The 13,380-nt window shown below is 47.4% G+C and overlaps 1 long non-coding RNA gene across 1 annotated transcript; it reads right to left on the bottom strand.

The window, feature by feature from the left end:
• Positions 1-1,350: 1,350 nt before the first annotated feature.
• On the bottom strand, positions 1,351-13,062 carry LOC144369877 (uncharacterized). The gene is made up of 3 exons (XR_013429715.1): positions 12,503-13,062; positions 6,673-6,773; positions 1,351-2,013 (listed from the first exon to the last, which is right to left on the bottom strand). It is a non-coding gene; the product is annotated as an uncharacterized LOC144369877 (long non-coding RNA).
• Positions 13,063-13,380: the final 318 nt, after the last annotated feature.

The raw sequence follows: 13,380 nt of genomic DNA, 5'->3' as shown, positions 1-13,380 counted from the left end.
ACATTGACTGTGACATGGTTTCACAGATACAGACATATACACATGTATATACATATTTTACATATATAGGTATATATATATATGTATTTATGCAAGTATATTACCAAATTGTGCTTTTAAAAGTTTTCTCTAGTTAATTATACCTTAATAAAAATGTTGGGGAAAAGGCATCCTGCCAAGTGGAAAAGCCAGAGATGAAAGGCTTCAAGCTGAGTGACTTTACCTGTGTGTCTCTTGGGTCAAGTCCATGCTACTGGGAAGGAAAGAAGGGGGGTGCTTGTCCAAGGACACAGGTTGGGGGAGACTGTCTGTGAAGGGACAAGGGGATATTCTAAAGCATGAGAAATCTTTATCACTTTGATTTTGGTGTTACTTGTGTGACTATATCCATTTGCAAAATTAATCAGATGCCAAATTGTTCCGTGTGTCATTTGTAAATCAACAAACTTTATTAAACATAAACTGAAAACATCCACAGCTGCTCCAATGATTGAGATGCGTGAGAAGAATTTAGGCTGCTTGGGGACAGGTTCAGAGGATATCACATGACCTGGGCTGTGGTTCACAGTCCCCAGAGTGAGGACGACACAGCTCTGCAGGTCCCAGGGGAGGGGTGGGGGGTGCTTACCTGGATCATGTGGACCTGCCTTCCTCAGTGCTCAGCCTGCACAAGTGTGTTTGGCATCCTGCACAGGAGCCTTTGTTGGGATAAATGAGGAAAGAAACAGCCACCCTAAATCCCTGGTGCTGGGCTGCAGGTGGGGTTCAACTTTGGGTCTTCCTGCCATGAAGAGTCTTGGAAGATTGAACAACCAACTTCTGTCCTTTGGATCTCAGTTTTACCATCTATAAATATGAAGAGGATGGGTGAGGTAGACTACAAGAGACCCCTGAGACCAGCTGGTCCTTCGAGGCAGTAGAAATCTTGGGGCTCAGAATTGTGAGACTCATAAGCGCATCACCACATGCCGTGGGCACTGTGGCTGCCATAGCCAGTGCTCACCAGCAGAGCAAGTGGAAGGTGGAGAACTGACCGTTGTCTAGATACGCAACCTGAGAGTGGGAGGGTCTCTCGAAGAGTCCCCGAGCTTCCCATGGTACAGAATGGCCAGAGGTGTCAGCAACACGCTGATCAGGGCAGGAGGACCCAGAGCTGACCAGCCCAGGAGTCTAGGGGGTGGCTCCTCCTGGCACACTCCTGGAAGCAGGTGTTTAGTTGCCCAGCAGAAGACAAGGAGGCCCACAGGGTCACCCTCCACTCAAGGGAAGAGTTGTGCACACAGCCACTCAGCTGCCTTCCCCAAAAGACCATGATAGACCTTGGAGATGCTTGCTACTCACTTGATGTCCACTGCCTACAGAACTCCTCGTGGCTCAGGCTAAGCAACAGCAGATGCAGAGACCATTGCAGCTCTCACATCATCTCTGTTGGCAGAGAGGGCATGGGGGCGCTTCAAGTCGAAATATACCCGAACTGGCTGACGAAGGCACGACTCGTCTGGGGAAAGATTTCACAACAGTTATACTTGTGAATGACTCAAATCCACCCCTAGATGTCACATTCAGTCCTGTATACAGAGGGCCTCACACTCAGTTCCTTCTCTAGGTGCTATAACAGCCACGTCCACTCCATATGGAAAGAAGATGTCCATCTGCCTCTGAGAGAGGCTCCATTTGAAAGAGTTTCCCAGTTTCAAAAGAACCAAGGAAGGGGAGGGAAGAAGTGACAATGACTGTCACCCTCAGACATTTTCATGTCAATCAAACCTCACTTCTATGTACAAACAGAATCAAAGTCTTCAACATGGCTCAGCCAACCAAGGCTCACCAGCTGTGGGTTTCTCCTTCCAACCAGACCTGTGAGAAAACAGCGAGTGGGGTGGACGGAGGGGGGACTTGCCCTGCATTGGCACCCAAGCTGGGTGTGTCACCAAGGAATGTGTCTTCCTCCTTCCTATTTGCCATGAGGACCAGCAGTTACAGACACAGCCACAACCACAGGGGGAGATAGACCTACAAAACAAAAAGGGAAAAGCAAGTCTCAGAGGAAAACAAATACTTGACAGTTGTCACAGGAGGCAAACCATTTAATTTCTCCATCTTATGAACAATCAGTTCATTTAGGGTGGAACTAAACCGCCAGTAAGACCCACCCTCCTTGCTCATTTTTGATAGGAAGCTAGTCTCCCTTGTTTACAACTTCTCTCTTCTCTCTCGTGTTCCCCTAATGTTAGTAACAATTCAAGATGCCCTTAAGATACAGCTCATGAAGAACCCTGGTGTCCAGAAAAGAGATAAAAAACAAAGAAATTTGCACTTGGGACCCATTTGTACAATGCATTCCATAGGAGTCTCACTCCACCATGGGGCCTCCTCAGCTCCAACACACAAATTGGGATGTTTAACGAATGTGTGGTTTCCAGAAATGGTGAGTGAAAGATGAAGTAAATTGTACTTAATGCTGGGACTTACAGAGTCCATCCCATCTTTGCTACGAATTACTGTTGGAAAATGTTTCTTAGAGCAACATCGAACAACAAATCCTATGGGAAGTAGGGATGGATGCTGCCAGCTGCAGGGATGCTGAATGATGCTCAGCCATCAAGAGCCAACAAAAGAAAGAATGATGTGCCTTCAACTTCCGCACACACTCCTCAACTTCCAAACAGCTGTTTGATTCATCAGGAACAGTTAAAGGGCTTCTAAAAAATGGTCTGAACTGAGACCCAGGGAGTTCGTTATTTTGAAGGGAAAGTATAGAAGAGAGAAAAGATAGGGATTGCAGTACCCGTCAGGCTCAGTCCTCGACCTGTGTGACCTTGTACAAGTCACTCTGATCCTCGTGGCCTCGTTTCCAAAGTTCCTGCTGTGCTCTGTCAACAAAACCTAAGAGCCCCAGAGTTGCCTGGGCTGGACCAGCTCAGCACAGGAGACACTCCTTGAGCACGGGTCTTCTTCCACACCCTTCATGCTCTGTGTCCACGGGGGCACTAGAAGCACATCCTGCCCCACCCAGCAATGGCTGTAGGCGCAACTTAGCCTTAGCATTTCTGCATCAACCTTTGGATCAAGGGTCACCCTCCCTCCTGTCTGCTGGTCATAAATCCCTTCCTCCATCACCTAGCAACAGCAGACTATTTCCATGTGAGGCACTGGTCCTCTCCCTCTCACCCAGTAGAGTCCAGCCAAGGAGACACCAGCTCCTGACTCCAAAGAGCGGAGATGCAGGACAGTCAGCAACTGTCCTGCAGGCCCTGTTGCAAGCCAGCTCAGGAGGACTCAGACCACTCCCACACCATCTGTCAAAATCAAGGACATCTGCTGGATATTCACTAGTCTGGTATGTCTGTCTCCTGGACTGCTGGGCAGGTGGACCATAACTCCCAGATGTCCCAATGGTGGAGGTCCCATTTTCCAACACATGAGGAAACTCAGTTGAAGCCAACACAAAGGGCAGTTGGGTGAAAAGATGGAGAGAAAATCCTACAAACATTTCCCAGCCACCTGAGTCACCTAGTCCCCAACCAGGGTAATTGTTGGCCTGCCTTTCTCCCTCCCTCCCTCCTTTCTTCCTTCCTTCCTTCCTTTCTCCCTTCCTCCCTCCCCCTCTCTCTCTCTCCCTCCCTATCTTTCATCTTTCTATCTGTATGTTTTTTTGTTGTTAAAACCTCATCATTGGCTTCCTGTCACCATCACCTGAGACATATGCCATCACAATAAGGCCAGCATCACCTGGTAGGGTTGGGGACATATTTGGATTGCTGTTCTAGCCTGATGGAGTCAGTGGGTTCAGTCTCACTGCTCTCCTGCTGTAGACAATAAGAATCTAAACATAAACTAATAGAAATACCATAATGGATTTATACATTAATGTAGACATAAGCCTTCTGTGCTTGGAGCACATACCTGGCCTCCTCTGCCGGGGCCACAGCCCTCTCACAGAGCTATTCTTTGAGCAGAGCAAGGTAAGGCACATAAGAAGCTTTCTCAAAAATGAGCTTTGAGAAGAAGCCGCCCAGATCCTGGTTGGTGCCCAAGGCAGCTTTCTCAGTGGGTGACCTGAGATTCAATCCAGGATGCCATAGGCCACTCCCTTCCACCTCCCTCAACAGGCCTGGCTTGTGCTGCCAGAGATTTAACCCAATTCTCCCTTTCAGTGTGCTCACCATTATTATGTCTTTATCCATCAGAGCAGAAGACCAAAGAACCTAAGAGCATGGGTTCACATCCCGAGCCTATAGTCAGCCTCAACTCTGAGTGCCTCAGTTTCCCCACTGTTGAAGGTGGTGGCCACTGGCTACCCCATTGCAGTTGTGCAGACCAGACACCTCATGCAGCAGTAGCAGGACCTGGCTGCACAATTCTGGAGCTCCCCAAACACAGAGGGGCAAGAGCACACACACACACAAACACACAGATCTCCAAATACACACAGTTCAATATTGCAACTTAGAAAAATAAGATAGTTCTTAAACCAAAAAACTTCTTTGGAATTTAATTATTTTGAAGTTTAGGTCCCCCCGGTGGCTCACTTATTTCATGATGCTGGAGTAGGGGAAAAAGTTAATAGCTTTCTAATTATATAAATTTTCCATTTAAAAAAATCTGTTTCTCATTTATTAGTCTGCCAAGGGATTATCAGGCTAGTTACTTTTTGCTCTTAATTCATAGAGCAGAAATAAATTAGTGCAGATGTGTAAGATCTTACTCCCTCAAATTACCACTTCCTAAGTTGAAGCGATTAAACTCATTCATTTTTATGGAAGTTATTAATAAACTAATTTATCAGAAATTGGACTCTCTTAAGGTACAATGGTCAGTCGTCCTCATGAAATAACCTAAGGAGTTCCTACCCCACGTCTCACATCTGACCAACTTTGTCAGCCAAGCTCACGATAAGAGACAGTGGCCACAGAGAGCTCCAAGCTGAAGTTCTTGGCCAGCTTGTCTTTGAATTTAGCAAATCCATGTTTTCAAACAAAGGGAGTGTTGACCAACACCTCTCCACGAGCACATCCCTAACACACCCTTAATTCTTGCTAAAGAAATGGTCACCTGCTCCTTCCTTTGCCTCCCAGTCCTATTCATTGGACATCCAATGGATCTGGATACAAACATCTTGACTGGTCCACGTGACACAGAAGAGGGTCACCATGAGCCCACAACACCCGCTGCACTGTGAGTTTGGAGGTGACAATCGACCTCAGCTGGAACGGGCAAAGGGATGGCTCTGGATGTGGACATAGATATGGACAAGTGTGTTAGTTCTCTGTTATTGTGGCCCAAACACCAGACAGAAGCAACTTAAGAGGAAAAAAGATTTATTTGGGCCACAGCTTCAGAGGATTCAGTTCAAGGCTGGCAGCTCCATGACTCTGTCTGAGCTGACCATCATGGCAGAAGCTCCCCACTCATGGAAGCCAGGAACAGAGAAGGAAAAGAAGGGACCAGGAACAAGACACTGTCCCCAAGGGCATGCTGCCAAGGGCCTGCTCTTTCATCTAGGTCCCACCTCCAACAATGTTTTCCTCTCAATAATGCCATCAGATCGTTAACCCACTGGTGAGGTCAGAGCCCTCAGGAGCCAATCACTTCCCAGAAGCCCCACCTCAGAACATGGATGCATTGGGGACCACGCCTTCAACACATGAGCCTCTGGGGGACATTCCAGATCCCAATCATGGCAGTATGTATGTGTGGGTATGTGCATGGACACTTCAGTGTGTGGATCTGTGTGTGCACAGGTATGTGTATTGTATGTACTTGCACACGTCAGTGTGGCAGGCTAGATCAGATAGAGATGGCAGATAAACACTAAGGATACAGTGGACAGGACTTTGTATGTCACCAGTAAAAAAATAAGAATTTTTAAAAAGCTGAATGTAAGCATTATCTGTGAGATGTCACTCTGAATTATTGCTTTGAATGACTTTTCCTGTGCAGGCTGGCCATGTGGCCTACTCCAGCAATGTCACAGTGAAGTGTCACAGGGTTTGACGACATGACTTCCACATTCAGCAAGCATTGAGTCTCCACTACATCCATGCACGGCTCCAGGCTCGGGAGACTGCGAGGAATAAACCTTCCCTGCCGTCAGGGACGGAGCAGAGACCTAAACAAGAAGCGGATCATGATCAGGCTCCTCCCTGGAAGCTGTCCCTGTTGGAGGTGACCCGAGGCCCTTAGGCAGGTGGTTGCTGCTTCTCTCACGTGGCCGCACCAGCCTCTGGAGACAGCTGAAGCAGAGGTGGTTCTTCTTTCTGGACAGCGAGGGAACATGAGTGCCTCCCTGAGACCAAGGAAGGGGGAGCCCCCACTGGGCTTCACAGACCCTGCCAAACACATGCCCCAGGTGACCGCCACCAGCCTCCCCTGGCACTCCCTGCCCATAAAATGGTTCTCTGATGAGCATGGCTGGCCCAGAGAGCTATCAGTCACAGTCACGGCAAACCCAGGTCTTACTGGGACGGAAACTCATGTAAAGTTTGTAAACATTGGAAGACAATGTTCTCTATGAAAAATATTATAACACGAGAAATATAACATTAGGCATGGAAAGAATATTCATATTTGAAAAAAATCACAACAAAGTATAAAAATTTAAAAGCTGAAAAACATTGCAAATCCCACAAAATTTTAAAAATAGCACAAATACTCTTATTAATTGATTACCTGACACACCCCATAATATTTCTGCTTCCCCATATCGTCTGCCTTCTTCAGTGCTCGCTCTGATGGTCTCTTCCACACAAGCCAGTTTTTAATGCAATTTCCTATAAAAAGTAAAGAAAGAATATTTGTTTAACTCTCTGTTGTGGCTCATGGAAACGTTTGTTTTTGTTTGTTTTGGAAATGTTTTAGTTTAGTCTAGTCTCTATTATTTGCCCAATCATGCAAATTCTAGGATTATCCAATGTTCTCTTGAGTCTCTTCAAGACTTGGAAGATCTGTAGATTTGGAAGATATTCAAGAATTTTCCATGGATGAGCTTCTACTCCACTCATTTCCAATCTTACAATATTGTCCTCCCTGCCCAGCTCTAGAGCAGGGTGACATGAACCACAGTAATGTTTTGACATGTCCCCTGCCCCACATATTCATGTCTCAACACTGGACAAACCTGCAGAGTCAGCAACATGTGTACCTGGGAAGCCACACCCCCAGGGCCACCTGTAACTCTACTGTGTGCGCAGCGGTGTCAGGCCTCTGTAGCTGCCTCCTGCCAAATCAGAGTTAAATGGATCTCTCAATTAACCACCCTGGGTCAGTTCTCCAAAGTGATCATAGCCACCTCAGTGTCACCCCACTGGAAAGCAGATGTGATCAGGAGGAAAGTGAGAAGAGATGGAGAGCTCAAGTTGCTGCAGGTGAAACATTTTGCTCTCACTAATTGTGCAAAAACACCCATCCTGTGCATTTCTGCATGAAGAAGTCCCAGACCAGTCATGAGTGCAACCTTCTGTGCATAGTGTGGGTGCAATTACGTGACGATAGCATCGTGCATTCTTGACGTTGACCTTGCACCCACTTTCCCTCCTGGACAAGGTGCTTAGAATGAAGATATGAAAGTATACATGCAGAAATGTGTGACAGGACCCACCAGTCAACCCAAAGCTGCCTGCCATGAGTGGGCAAGTGAGCGCACAGCTAGGATGAGGCTCCTTCCTGATTCTCTTTCTGGTTTTCCTCAGACCAGGCCAGCATGGTCCAGGATGAACCAATGAAATGAGCCACCACCATTGTCCCAGTAGGTCCACCACAACTTCATGGAACAGTGATGGGCAAGCAGGAAGGACTCCTCAGGCAGCAGCAGAGTCTGCAATGATGGACACCACCGTCCAAATTCAGGCACCTTTCCTACTCAGGCCTGAGTATATTAACAGGGCAATATACTTCCTAAATCTCACCCACTCCTTGGTGAGCTCTAATTATCAAGAGGAAAACAAAATCCCAAGGATCTGCAAGGTCTCATGGCAGGGTTTTCGTGTTGTCCTATGGTCAGCTGGCCAGGTGCACTGAATGAGGGAGGAGGGTGAGGAAATTCCGGATAAGGAATATTAGAAATGGAGACCAAGACACTGGCATTAAAAATACATGCAGCCTTAGTTAAAGGCAAAGCATTTAGGAGCAAAGCTCAGTGTCAGTAAGGACAGGAAAATAAAACCATGAAAGTGGATTTCCTGGGACATCACTGGCTATCCTGGGAGAAACATGGACACTCTGTTGAGATGCCACGTATGGAAGTTGTGGAGTTTCATTGCTTGGGGGGGCACTTCAAGAGGTTAACGAGATCCTACCCAGGCATGGTGGGGCATGCCTGTAATCCCAGTGGTTCAGGAGGCTGAGGCAGGAGACTTGCAAGTTCAAGGCCAGCCTCAGCAATTTAGCAAGGTCCTAAGCAACCTAGAGAGACCCTTTCTAAAAATAAAAATTCAAAAGATCTGGGGATGCAGCTCCTGGATTTAATCCCTATTACAGGGTGGGGTGGGAGAGAAGAGATCAGTGGTCTCCAGGGTTCTTAGTCATTCCCTCCTCTTAGCGTGTTCTTCCAAATTTCTTAAATTATTATTCCAATTTCTGCTAATATGTCTGTAGCCTGGAGGAGCTTTCCTGCCAACCTCCTTATAGCAGCCACTTCCAAGCATTTCTGCACTCAATTGCCCACTTTCTTTAGCCTAAGGCAATCACACCTAGCCTGAAAGGTGTCAGGTACAGCTCTGTACAAGCATATTTTTGTCTTTCTTCTGGAAGGCAATGACTCTGCCTGCTCCTGTATTCCTGCTGCCTGGGAAAGAGCCCAGAACACTTAGAAGGTGCCTCTGGGTCCTTGGTTGAAGGTTACACTCAAGGGGCTGGAGCCCAGAAATGTTAATTGTCTCAACCTGGCCACAGTGACAGCTGGGGGCAGACCTAGGAAGCAAAGGTGTGACCCTTCACGGTTTGGGTTCTGGCTGCTTGGTAATCACTTGAATGTCAATGATGTAAAGATAGAGAGAAATACCAAAAAATGCAAACATTTGTCCCCGTGCTGCATCTTGCCACCCAGGAAGAAATGAACACGGAGTATTTTCTGAAGCACACGCATTTTACCTCCACGGAGAGTGTGTGGGAACTTTCCTCTCCCACAAATGACATTAGCAATTTAGAAAATGATTTAAAAGAAGAGGGCATTTCACAATATTGCCAATAACAGTTAACAAATCCCATTAATGAGATACTCTGACGTGGAAATCACTGCAATCCTATTTCATAGCAAAACACTATAATTAAGCCATTGTGTGTCTGTGTTATTTAGCAAATGAATAATTACACTATGCCCTTGAGACTTAGTGCTACTTTGGAGCATTGGGGCTAATCTGTTTGGCGTCTTGTCTGGAACTCACTTTAATGAGCAATATATTCTGAGCCATGTTCAAAGCCCATCGACTACTTTATACAAAGAAATATTACAGTAACAGAAAAAAGATCGAGTGTGCCTTAGGCCATAAAACACTGAAACACACTAAAACTACACTTAACTCTGAAAAACAGCTTTTAATTCAGCAGTGGCCGCTGAACATCTTGTACATGTCAGATTTTGTACCACACACCAGGAAGAGAAAAATGACAGGGTTTCTAGTGCTGATGGGTCTTTTTTTTTTCTGGCTAAAAGCAATTACAGAGAAGCCACAAAATCAACCTTAATAACAATGTCCCCTTCTATATCAAGTCTAACTTCTGCTCTCTCTTGCCCACCTCTGAATGGCTTTGCCAAGGAGACACTTGATATTCTGGACTCAGTAAAAAATAAAATAAAATGAGGCAAACTCTCTATAATTCTTGCAGCTGCCCCAGCCCTCTCCGCATTCTCTAAGCCAGCCCCAAAGACTGGAGGTCAGCTGCCAGTTTGCACTGGGCGAAGGGGATTCACCACTAGCAGCAGGCAGAGGTGACACTGATCTTCTGAAAAACATGGAGAGTGGATTGTATTTAAATACTCTTCACACTCTTCACTGACTTAAGAGTTTCTCTGAACCCCTGTACATGACAATGCTGGCTCCAAAATTCGAAACCACCTTGCGCTTGCCCCCTCCCCACCCCCGACTCACTGCTATAAGTAGAGAGAAATGGAAGACAGGATGGGGCAGCACTGTCCAGGAAGGAAGTGGATTGGCCCAGAGGAGGAGGATGTATGTCATTTAATGAGAAAATAACATGATTTCACCAATTTTTAGGCCACATCTTGTTGGCAAGACACTTGAGAAAGGTACGTGGCAAGAGCACACTGTGGCATGTGAGCTGCCCTACAGGAGGACCCCAGTGGTCTCAATCGAAGCAGAGTTGACACTTTACCAATGTAGAAGGAGGTCCAGCTCTCTGGGCCACAGAACCACCCAAGCTTCAAGCACCCCCTTCCAACACAGGCTGCTTCACCCCATGCTCATGTTTAAGAAAAAAGTTAAGCATGAAGCTGCACGAGGTCCAGGTAGGCACAAAATGAACAGAAAGAGGGTGGCAAGGGACAGAGTGTGAGTGCTCTGAAAGATGGACAACAAAGGGACCCTAACAAGACCTGCACTCTCTGACTCTGTCTCTCTCCCCCTCTGCAGGGAGTTCAGGGATCTGGGGGTAATCAGGTGAAATGTGAAACCAAGAGGGGACAGTAGCTCACTCAAGCTTCATTTGTGAAATGCTTACCCAGGTTTCCATGCACGGATCCTTCCCTGTGTGAGAACTCCAGAGGTTCTGGCACAGGGCCTTCCACCCAGAAGGAGCAGGTGGATTCACCTGCCCAGGTGACATCCCAGTAGCAAGGGGGAATCTCTGAGTCAGAGAGGACTGAAGCCACTTGCAGTCCTTGAGGGCTAGTAATGGTGCATCTGTGATGAGCTGTGCTGGGCACAGTTTTCAGCATACACAAAGCAAGAAGGCCCTACATGATGAAAAATCTGCTGTTGAAGTTTTATTGAAAATGATTAGACGTTTTGAAATTTGAGTTTGGCCGGAGCAGGTTTTTATGCTGGTCTCAGCCAGCTGTGCAGTAAACAGAGGCTGTTCCCGGGGGGGGGGGGGGGGCGGGGGCACTCTTTGGCTCACTGATGCTACAATCTCCTAAACCAAATGTTTGTGGATTTCCATCATCTCATCTATTTTGCCTTGTGTCTAAATAGCCTGGAAAAAAAATGAAATTAAAGCCACCAGATGAAAGAGACAGTCGTGGCATCATGTGATTGGTGGTTCTTGTGAATTGCCTCCAATAACCTACCAGGATGGGAGGGCCTCGCTCTCTTGAGCCCTCTCTGCCAGGATAAGAGGAGGAAGCAAACAAAATGCATGCCAAACCTGGTGGTCTGCAAGCACGTGTCCCCATGGCCCTGTGCACACCAAGCCAGGCTGGGCTCCCAGCATGGAGGACCCCAGCTGCCATGCAGTAGGGAATGTCTCTCCCTCTCTAAAACCTTTCCCAAGGCAGCACACCAAAGGCCAACATAGGACACTGCTGGACAGTGGACCAGTGAGTGTCTGGCCATAGCTGCTGCTCATTTCCACAGCTTGAAGCAGTTTGTCATTTTTTTTTCCCCCAAACCTTTCCCCTTAGTGGAAGCATCGTGTTTCTAAGATGGAGTGAGGCAGGGAATGCAGCCACAGCCTGTGAGAAATCTGCTGCGGTTCTGTACATTGCTCCCTGTTTGGCTTAGTCTCCCGGCTGCAGGTGGGTTTGCATTCCTTCCTGAGTGTCCCAGAGTGTCACCTCTCTGAGATGCAACCCATACCTTGTCTTCTATCTTCTCAAAAACTCACAATTCCTCCTGTTAGATTGACCGTGCATGCACCAGGTGAAAACTACGGCTCTCCCCAGTAGCTTCTCTCCAATGACATCACCTTGCAAACTTCAGAAAATACGCTAAGTTCATAGAAGCTTTCTCTGTAACTCAGAATGCAGCTGGCTCTGACACACAGCTCAAGCCTCCAGAGCGCACAGCCTGGAAAGCATCTGCTGTCAAGATTCCCTGGAAACATGCTTTAAACCAAGCATGGTCTAGGCTCGGTCCTTGAGTTGAGGATTATTGCAAGTAGCCGCTGGTTTACAGAAATAGCCCAGCGATATGGAAACCCCAGCTGCACTCAAGCCATGATCCCCACCTACCTCTAATCCAGAGTCAGAGTCCACAAAATAAGTTAGTTAAAAAAGAAAAAGAAAAGATGGCAGAGGAGGAAGAAGAGGGGAGGAGGAAGCTAGAAGAGCACAGTTTGGTTGCAAGTGAGAATCTGGGTGTCGGTGGTTACACTCCTCAGTGCAGGGCTTCAATCTTAAGTGACACAGACAATCTTACAGCCTCAGATTCTTATACCTTCAACCACAGGATAAAAACCTTCATGTCCCCTTTCCTACAAGGACCAAAAGCTACCTTTAGAAAGGTAACCACAGGTTGGACAGGGTGACCCCAGACATGTGGGCACATGGGGAGAGGGACGCTGCCACCTCCCATCATAGATTCAGAATCTCTGCATTAACACAGACCGTGCTTCTGTTCCCCAGGACTTTGTGCGGCCTTGGTCTCTGGCTCTCCTTCTCCTAAGGTCCCACAGCGAGGCGGGGTCTTGCTGTCTTTCTCCTGAGTGGCAGCCAGATCCTGCAGGTGGTGGATGCTACAGCAGGACGGTGCTTGTCTGCTGTGGATTCCTGGAACCAGGGTCTTGGAGTTCCACTTCCTGCACAGCTGGAGTTAAACAGAAAGTGGTCAACACAAAAATGAGACAGGGGAGAACATCTGTCAAGATGCAACAGACCCAGGGGGTAAGTTCCATCTCTGCACTGTTGACCTCTGAGTTCCATCTGCAGTCCTGACCGCCACCTTGAACCTGGAGATCTGTGTCTAGCTGCCTAACATTTCCGACTGGAGGGATGCCTCTTCTGCCCCTCAAACTATAATCACCCCCAATTGAACTCTTGGTGTTCTCCCCTATACTGGCTGCTGTGCACTCTCTTCCCTGTGACTGTGCCCCCTTCCTTGGGCCACTCTGGTAGAGCCCAATGAGACCTTGCTGAAGCTCTCTCCCTCCCACCCACCTGGGCTGTCAGTGGTCCTCTGTGCTCAGCTGCATTCTGATCACTCCTCTCACCCAAGTTGCCAGCACTGTGTCCAGGCAGCTTGACTAAACCAATCTGGTATAAAGAGGAGTCTAATGATCACCAGGTTGGCAGACCTTGAACATAGAGTCCAACTTCTTCTGGTTCTAGTTCTAGCTGCTCACAGGGACTAACGGAGCTTGATCCTGTGTCGGAAATGAAATCTGTGCCCTGCAGGAAAGGGCTTGTCTCTACTGAAATCAGACCTGGATGGGGAGGGAAAATGAACCATCAATGCTCTTGTTTCAGTGAGGACTGGTGGCAGGATG

Source organism: Ictidomys tridecemlineatus, chromosome 2, assembly GCF_052094955.1.
Source record: "Ictidomys tridecemlineatus isolate mIctTri1 chromosome 2, mIctTri1.hap1, whole genome shotgun sequence".
Lineage (NCBI taxonomy): Eukaryota > Metazoa > Chordata > Mammalia > Rodentia > Sciuridae > Ictidomys > Ictidomys tridecemlineatus.
The sequence above is the reverse complement of the archived record's forward strand: the minus strand, read 5'-3'. Positions and strand labels throughout refer to the sequence as shown.